Genomic DNA, 7,811 nt, shown 5'->3' with positions numbered 1-7,811 from the left:
ATAGGAACTGGAAACGGAATCCAGGGCAGATGATCCCTTCAGGACCAGTGGTGTGAGTGGCGATACTGGGAGGGTAGAGGGAGAGTGGGTTGGAAAGGGGGAACTGATTACAAGGATCTACATGTGACTTTCTCCCTGAAGGACGGACAACAGAAAAGCGGATGAAGGGAGACGTTGGACAGGGCAAGAAATAATGAAATAATAATTTATAAATTATCAAGAGTTCACGAGGGAGGGGGGGCGGGGAGGTAGTGGGGTGTGGGAATTAGCTGATCCCAGGGGCTTAGGTAGAGAGCAAATGTTTTGAGAATGATGAGGGCAATGAATATACAAATGTGCTTTACACAATTGATGTATGTATGGATTGTGATAAGAGCTGCATGAGCCCCTAATAAAATTATTTTTAAAAATCAAAGGATGTATTGCATGGGGCAAATACGCTGCAAAAGACCTCTTTAAAGTGTTAAAAATAAAAAAAAATTTTTAAAGGGGTCCAGAAGAGTTAACTGTACAATGAATACGAATCAAAATGGACTCAGTGGCAGTGGTTTGAGGTTTGTTTTGAATAATTAATAAGGGTCCCTGCTGGTGTAGTGGGTTGCGTTTGCTGACCACAAGGTCGGTGACAGTCAAGCCCACCAACTGTTCTGCAAGAGAAAGGTGAGACTGCTCCCATGAAGATTCACAGCCCTCCGAAACCCACTGGAGAAGCTCCATCCTGCCCTATGGGGTCGCTCGGAGTTGTAATCGGCTGATTGGTAGTGAATTTGTTACAGTAAATGGAGATTCAAATGCTCTGAAACCACGAATGAGTCTGTCAGAGTTCACACTCATTTAAATGTTCCAGTTATGTAAAAAGATACCCCAACTTCACCTGTACACAGAAACTTTTAAAAGTCAGTCTTTTTCTTAACAAGAAGCTTAGAATCAACCTCACCTCTGAAACATTTAACTTGAATTATTGTTGGCTTGTATATATTCTAAAGTGTTCTGAAATGTTGCCTGCCTAATTTGAAGAATTCGATCTTTAAATTAGGATAAATTAGGTATAAAAGAATTAGATCTTCAAATTAGGTATAAAAATTACAATGAAGTCTTATACTTTGACACTAACTACTCCTCATACCTTCTGTAGATGTGTCCTTTCAATTTTCTTATTTTCTACTCTTCTCAATCTGTGTTTCTGCGTTCCAGTTTCCAACTTGTACCCTCTGTGTACACTGTACAGACCCCATACTAGAAAGAAAAACCAGCTGCCATCTAATTGATTCTCACTCATAGTGACTCTTTAGGACAGAGAAGAACTGCCCCTTTGGGTTTTCAAACCTTTCAATCTTTTAAAGGTTTCAGAGTGGCTCATGGGTTCGAACCACTGACCTTATGATTAGAAGCTAAATACATAACCAACTAGCCATAATGGGTCCATATATACAACTTCTTTTGGAAGTCCCTTAATACCTAATTCTTTTTCAAATATTTCTTATCTCACCCTATAATTTGAGGGCTGAATTCTCATTCAAACTAGCATGGTATAACTTAATAGCTATATAGTGGAATACCTTATCTAAGAGACTAAAGCTGGTGTGGTCTAACCATGCAATTTTTTGAATCGGTGCCCCAAATAACCCCAGGGGCAGGTCTAAAACCCAAGACACCAAGAGCAAACCTTTTTTGGTTGGGCTGGGTCATGCTCACATGCTCAGCTCACGTTAGTCTTCAGAGTGACAGCCTTGCTCTTCAGGACTTGACAGATCTTATGCAGATTTGCCCACGGGAGGACAGGTTTGATTTCCTGACTGGCTTCCATGGATGTTGTGGATCTAAGCAAAACTTAAACCTTAACAACTTCTATCTTTTCTCTATTTACATGATGTCTGCTGGTCCAATTGCGTAGATTTGGGTTTTCTTTACATTGATTTGCAATCCATATTGAAAGCTACAGTCTTTGATTTCAATGGCACTGTAAGTAAAGGTGATGAGACTTTCATTGTTCAAATGGGTAGTCACTAAACAGAAAAGTTCTTGTTCTTTGTGAGCCAATCGCTTTCTAACTACAACCACAACCTGCCCTTCCAAAAAAGGTTAGAATGTTTATCTTCTGTTGAGTCAGAGGGGCTGGGCCGGAGAAAAGACCAATTCCATTAGATCTTAAATTTTGCATTTCTGGAGTTTGTGATCATGGGATTTTTTTACTATATACTTTGATGCCTGAAAAGCATTGATCCTACTTTCATACATATATTTCTGTAATAAAAAAATAAGTAAATTGAAATTTTTGAATTTATTATATTAAGACTTGGGCTTCTATATTGAGCTTACTTCTTTTATGTAATTGATTAAACATGAACATTTTTATAGTTACTAGCTAATGTGTAAGATTCGGGGAGATGTTTCTGAATGAGATGAATCTGTACACCAATTACCTGTCGGAGTCACCTGGGGATCTTGTGACACTATAGGCTTTGCTTCAGTGAATGGTCGTGGAAATAGCATGCCCCAGCAATGGCTGGGACTAGAAGGAACCAGTTGGAAGCCCTGCTGTTTTCCAGTTTTTGTATTCGAATGTATTGTTGGAAAAATAGGGCATAGCTACAATGAAAGGCTTCACATCAATTCTATTTTAGTGTTTAGATCTATGCTGAAAACCACTCCTAAAGAAATAAATGGCAAGGGGAGGGGTTTATTAAAGCAGGCTCAGTCGGTTCTTTGAATTCTGTATCCAAAATATCATTGTGATCTATCAGCAAAAAACCTGATGTATTTAGAAAGACTTCAGACAACTTGTTATTTTCAGAACACTTTTTCCAATATAATAATTTTTGATACAATCAGTCCTATGCATTTGCATATATTTTCTCTCAAACCTTGGAATTGTAGATTTAATTATTCAATATTTTGTAAATGTTCACCATCTGATGAAATCAAGTCAAATATCATTTTAGCAAGTCAAGTAACCCAAGCAGACATCCTTTCCATCAGAAAAAATCTGACTGAATTCAAATGTTTGTGCTACTAAATTTAAAAGAACACTTCAAAAGTCATTAAGAAATAAATCAGAGACTATTAAAAGCAGTCAAGATTTTAAATCATGTGGATTTAGCAATTTTTCAAAATAATTTTTAAAACAAGGTAATAAATATACTATTTTTCATTATTTAACTTGTAACCAATCACTTGTAACTAAAATTGTAAGTTCTTTGGTAGCAAACAGTTTGTTAAGATGTAAGATTTTTTTTCAATAAAGGTGTGTATAGACATAAAGATTAAACTGAGGCATTTGACTTTTGATAAAATTAGAAATGAAAAAATAACATTAATTTTATTATGTATAATCAAACTTTTCCTATAAATTAGCATATATTGCTAAAAATCTAGTCTAGCACTGATAAATCTATTTTTTGTTCTCACTCAAAACTGCCATTGACACTGGGGGAGGAAGGCACTAACCCACCCAGGAGGAGCATACTGCTTATGTCTCCACAGAATTGGAGTGTGCACGCAGACCCCACTATGGCACACCAAACATTGAGGGCAATGTAACCACATGGAACAAAACATGAACAGAGTGGGCTACAGGCCTGGCTCCAATCAGAGCCAACCTGACCCTCTCCCTATTAAACCTACAGGTCGGGGAGAGTGGCCGGCCTGCCATGCCCACCCAGAATCCAACCCAGAAGGAAAAAGCAAGAGTAAAGCCATAGACCTCATACTGGCACACCAAGCCCAGAGGACGACGACCCTTCACAGAGCTGCTAAGGCACAGAGAGGACTGTAGGGCCAACAACAGCTGGAGACATGATGTCCCCTCGCTGGAGCACACCTCGACAAAGGACAATATTGGGGACACACAGCAGAGAGAGAGTCCAGTCTGAACCCCCTACAGCGGCCTGAACCAGGAAGGGAATGTCACAGATCAGCAACGGGAGCAAATCAAAGTGGCAAAGCCCCTGAGGAGCCCCCCCAAATAGATTTCAGGTTAGAAGAGGCAGTTCCTGGAATCCCTTGGACCAGTGGGGAGATAATTATAAAGATCAGAGGACAGACCTGGAATTATCTATGCTGTGTGTATGTGTGTGTGTGTGTGTGTGTGCTAGTTATAAATATATATAGTAAATATATATATATATATATATATACTTATATATGTTTCTCTTTTCAATTTTTTGTTTTCCTTTTGTATTGTCTACGTTATTGTTGGTTTCCCTACCTATATAAGATAGATGCAGGAAACTAGCCTGAGGAGAAAGCAGCAGACCGAAGGTTCCAGAGGGACTTGGGGGGAAGAGGAGGTGAGAAAGGAGTGGTGAGCAAACAGCGCCAATAGACAAGGGAACAACTAGGGAATTAAAATCAACAATAAGGAAGACATAGAGATCCTTGGGGTGTTGGAGCAATAGTAATCTAGCTGAGAGGAAGTACTCAGGGGAAAGAAGGGCAAGTGTGATGGTGGGACAGGAGGAGGGTAAAAGGAAACGGAGAAAAGATCTAGGAAGTAAAGCTATGGATAGAGGTATAAACATAGGTGTACATTTATGTAAATATATTAATGCATAAAAATAGAGGTATTGGCCTATGTACATATGTGGCAATACAATGAGGAAGTGGACGGACTTTGGGCCTCTGCTCTAGCCCTTTCTCAATGCAAGAACACTTTGCTCTAACAACCAGGCATTCTGAGATACTCACCCTCCCAGCACAATCGCTGAAGACAAATGGGTGCACAAGAAAATGCAATGAAGAAAGCTGATGGTGCCTGGCTAGCAAAAGATATAGCGTCTTTGGTTTTAAAGTTATGAAGTTAAACAAGCAGCCATCTAGCAGAGAAGCAACAAGCCCACCCAGAAGAAGCACACCACCTTGTGTGATCATGAGGTGTTGACGGGACCAGGTAACAGGCATCAGAAGACCCAAAACAAACAAACATATTGTTGAGAATGAGGGGGGTCAGAACAGAGACACAAAATCCATCTGTAGGCAGTGGGACATCCCCTCACAGAAGGGTCGCAAGGAAGGGATGAGTCAACCAGGATGAATTATAGCACTGATGAAACATACAATATTCCTCTGGTTCCTTGAAGCTTCATCACCCCCCACTATCATGACCCTAATCCTGCCTTTCACTGCGGGCTAGGCCAGAGCATGTACACAGGTACAGAAAAGACCACACAACCCACGAATACAGGTCAGATAACCCCTCAGGCACAGAAATGGGAGTAGTGGTACCAGGAGGGTAGGGGGAAGCTGGAGAGGGGGGGGGGGCTTTGGGAAAAGGGAGGCAGCGGTTTCTGTAAGATCGGAAAATAATAATTTTTAATTTATCAAGCAGTCAGGAGAGTGGGCAGAGGGAGGGTAAAAAGAGGAGCTGATAACAAGGGCTCAAATAGAAAGTGTTTAGAAAATAATAATGGCAACATATACACAAATATGCTTGATATAATTGATGTATGGATTGTTATAAGAGCTGTAAAAGCCCCCAATAAAATTATCTTTAAAGCAACAAAAAAAAAACAAACTGCTATTGAGTCGATGCTGACTGATAGTGACCCCCTGTGGGTTTCTGAGACTAACTGTTTATGGGAGTAGAAACCCCAGTCTTTCTCCCTTGGAGCTGCTGGTGGTTTTGAACTGCTGACCATGTGGATTGCAGCCCAACTAATAACCACGATACCACCAGGGCTCCCTTGTTAGTAGGTGATTAATTATCCCAATCTTTATTTTACAAAATTTAGCACCACTGCCCCACCTATGGTACACTCTTTCTCTGTTGGTTTTCATAAGTGGTAGCACCCCCAAAGAGCTCACAGACTACTCTCACAGTTGTATGGGTTTTATTAGGGAAGAAAACAGGTTACAAACCAGGATCAGAAATGCTCATTTGTGATACAGTTCTCGGACCAGGACAGTCTCTGCTCAGCCGGGGCCCACAGTAATGCCGCAACTCTAACTCTGGGCCTTTGACCTGGGCCACTGAACTGTTCTAGCAAGTATTACCAAGCTCCTTTAACTCTGCCAGTAAGGATCTAGAGGCACCCCCATTCCGTCAGTAAGCCTCCTACCTGAAGGCACTCCCAGATGTGGCTCTGTGTTTGCAGGGCCAACACCGTGCCTCTTGTCATCTGTATCGCTTGCCATCCGTGGTGGCTCAGCAATCTGTCTACTGGATCAAGAAAGTTCACGCCAGGGAATCTGGATCCCAAATACTCCATTCCTGGGTCTTTTTTCTTGATAGTAGTGAGATTCCTCTTTACTCCTCTGGCATGGCTCATTTTAAGCCTTGCATGATGACAAAACTGACCAATCCCCACATTAGGGCTCACTATACTCTATTTACATGACTCCACCCCCTACAAGAGTACCATGCCTTGTATTTACGTTATGTGCAAGCTAATCTCTGTTGTGGGACACAGGTACCTTACATTTGCACAGTTCTACCTAGTCATTATTGAAATATTGACTGAAATATGATAAAGAAAATAGAAATTACCATGGTCCGTCAGAAGTAATAGGAGAAAGTACAGCCAGAGTACTCATTAGAGGCAAGGATGGTGAGGCTTCATCTCACACACTTTGGTCATGTTATCGAGAGAAGCTAGTCCCTGGAAAAGGACATTGTGGTAGTTAAGGATTATGTCAACTAGATAATCCTGGATGGGGGTGGAGTCAAAGCTGTCAATCAAGTCACAGCCTGATAACACCTCTTTGATGGCATAAACCTGGTGTATAAGAGTGAGAGACTCTGGGGTCTGCTCCTTCTGTGCCACACCCCAGCCTTCCTGCCTGCCTCGAGGGGTTGCCCCATGTGGGCCACCCAACCCTAGGGCTGCTGGTGTCCTGCCAGGTTTCCACTGCACCCACCAGCCTGTGATCTTTCTGCTTCCCGGTTCACCATTCTGCCTCACTGGCAGGCGTCAATGCGAATTTGGAGAGGGGCTTATGGTCTAGCAGTGGCCTATGGACTGGAGGAAGACTGGGCTGGGGCTCCTTCTTTATCTAATGGGACTTCTTGATATAAAGTTCTTTCTTGTACATAGATGAGGGTTACTGGTTTGTTTCTCTCGACAACCTGGCCTAACACGAGCATCATGCTTGGTAAAGTAGAAGGTCAGCAAAACAGGAACACCTTCAGTGAGGTGGATGGACACAGTGGCTGAAGCAGTGGGCTCAAACATCATGACTGTAAGGATGGCGCAGGACTGGGCAGTATTTTGCTCTATTGTAGATCAAATCCATACGAGTTGGAACCAACTAGAGAGCAATTAGCAACAACACCTACTCATATGCTGGGAGTTACAAAGATTGTGGCTAAAAGAGTGATATCAATTAACCTGAGATTGGAAGAAGCCAATTTATTAAATAAAAGTCATTATAATTTCAATTTATCCAACATTGAATACAGTAGAACCTTGGACCTGGACGCTAATCCATTCTTAGGAGGAGTGTCCAGATGCAATGCAGTAGAGTGCCAAATCAATTTTTCCCATAAGAAATAACTGAAAATGGATTAATCTGTTCTCAACCATCAACTTTTTACCCTAACCTTGCCTTTTTATACACAACATGACACAGAAATTTCAAAGTAAATAAGTTCAGAGTTAAATAATTGAAATAAGAAACACAACATAAAACAAGTTAACAACTACAGTGTGGTCCATACCTTGAGATGGATGAGGATCTGGATCTGGGGACACGGATGTGGAGAGGAGGTGTGGAGAGAGAGAGTCCTTGTTTGGAAGGGGAATCCCCATCCATCGAATCAACAGGTAGCTGCTCTTCAGGAGTTTTTTTCCCCTCTTTGCCTTTTTTTCACTAGG

Source organism: Echinops telfairi, unplaced genomic scaffold (genome assembly GCF_000313985.2).
Source record: "Echinops telfairi isolate 266 unplaced genomic scaffold, ASM31398v2 ScPeMD7_9;HRSCAF=40, whole genome shotgun sequence".
Lineage (NCBI taxonomy): Eukaryota > Metazoa > Chordata > Mammalia > Afrosoricida > Tenrecidae > Echinops > Echinops telfairi.
This window is presented reverse-complemented; position numbering follows the sequence as displayed.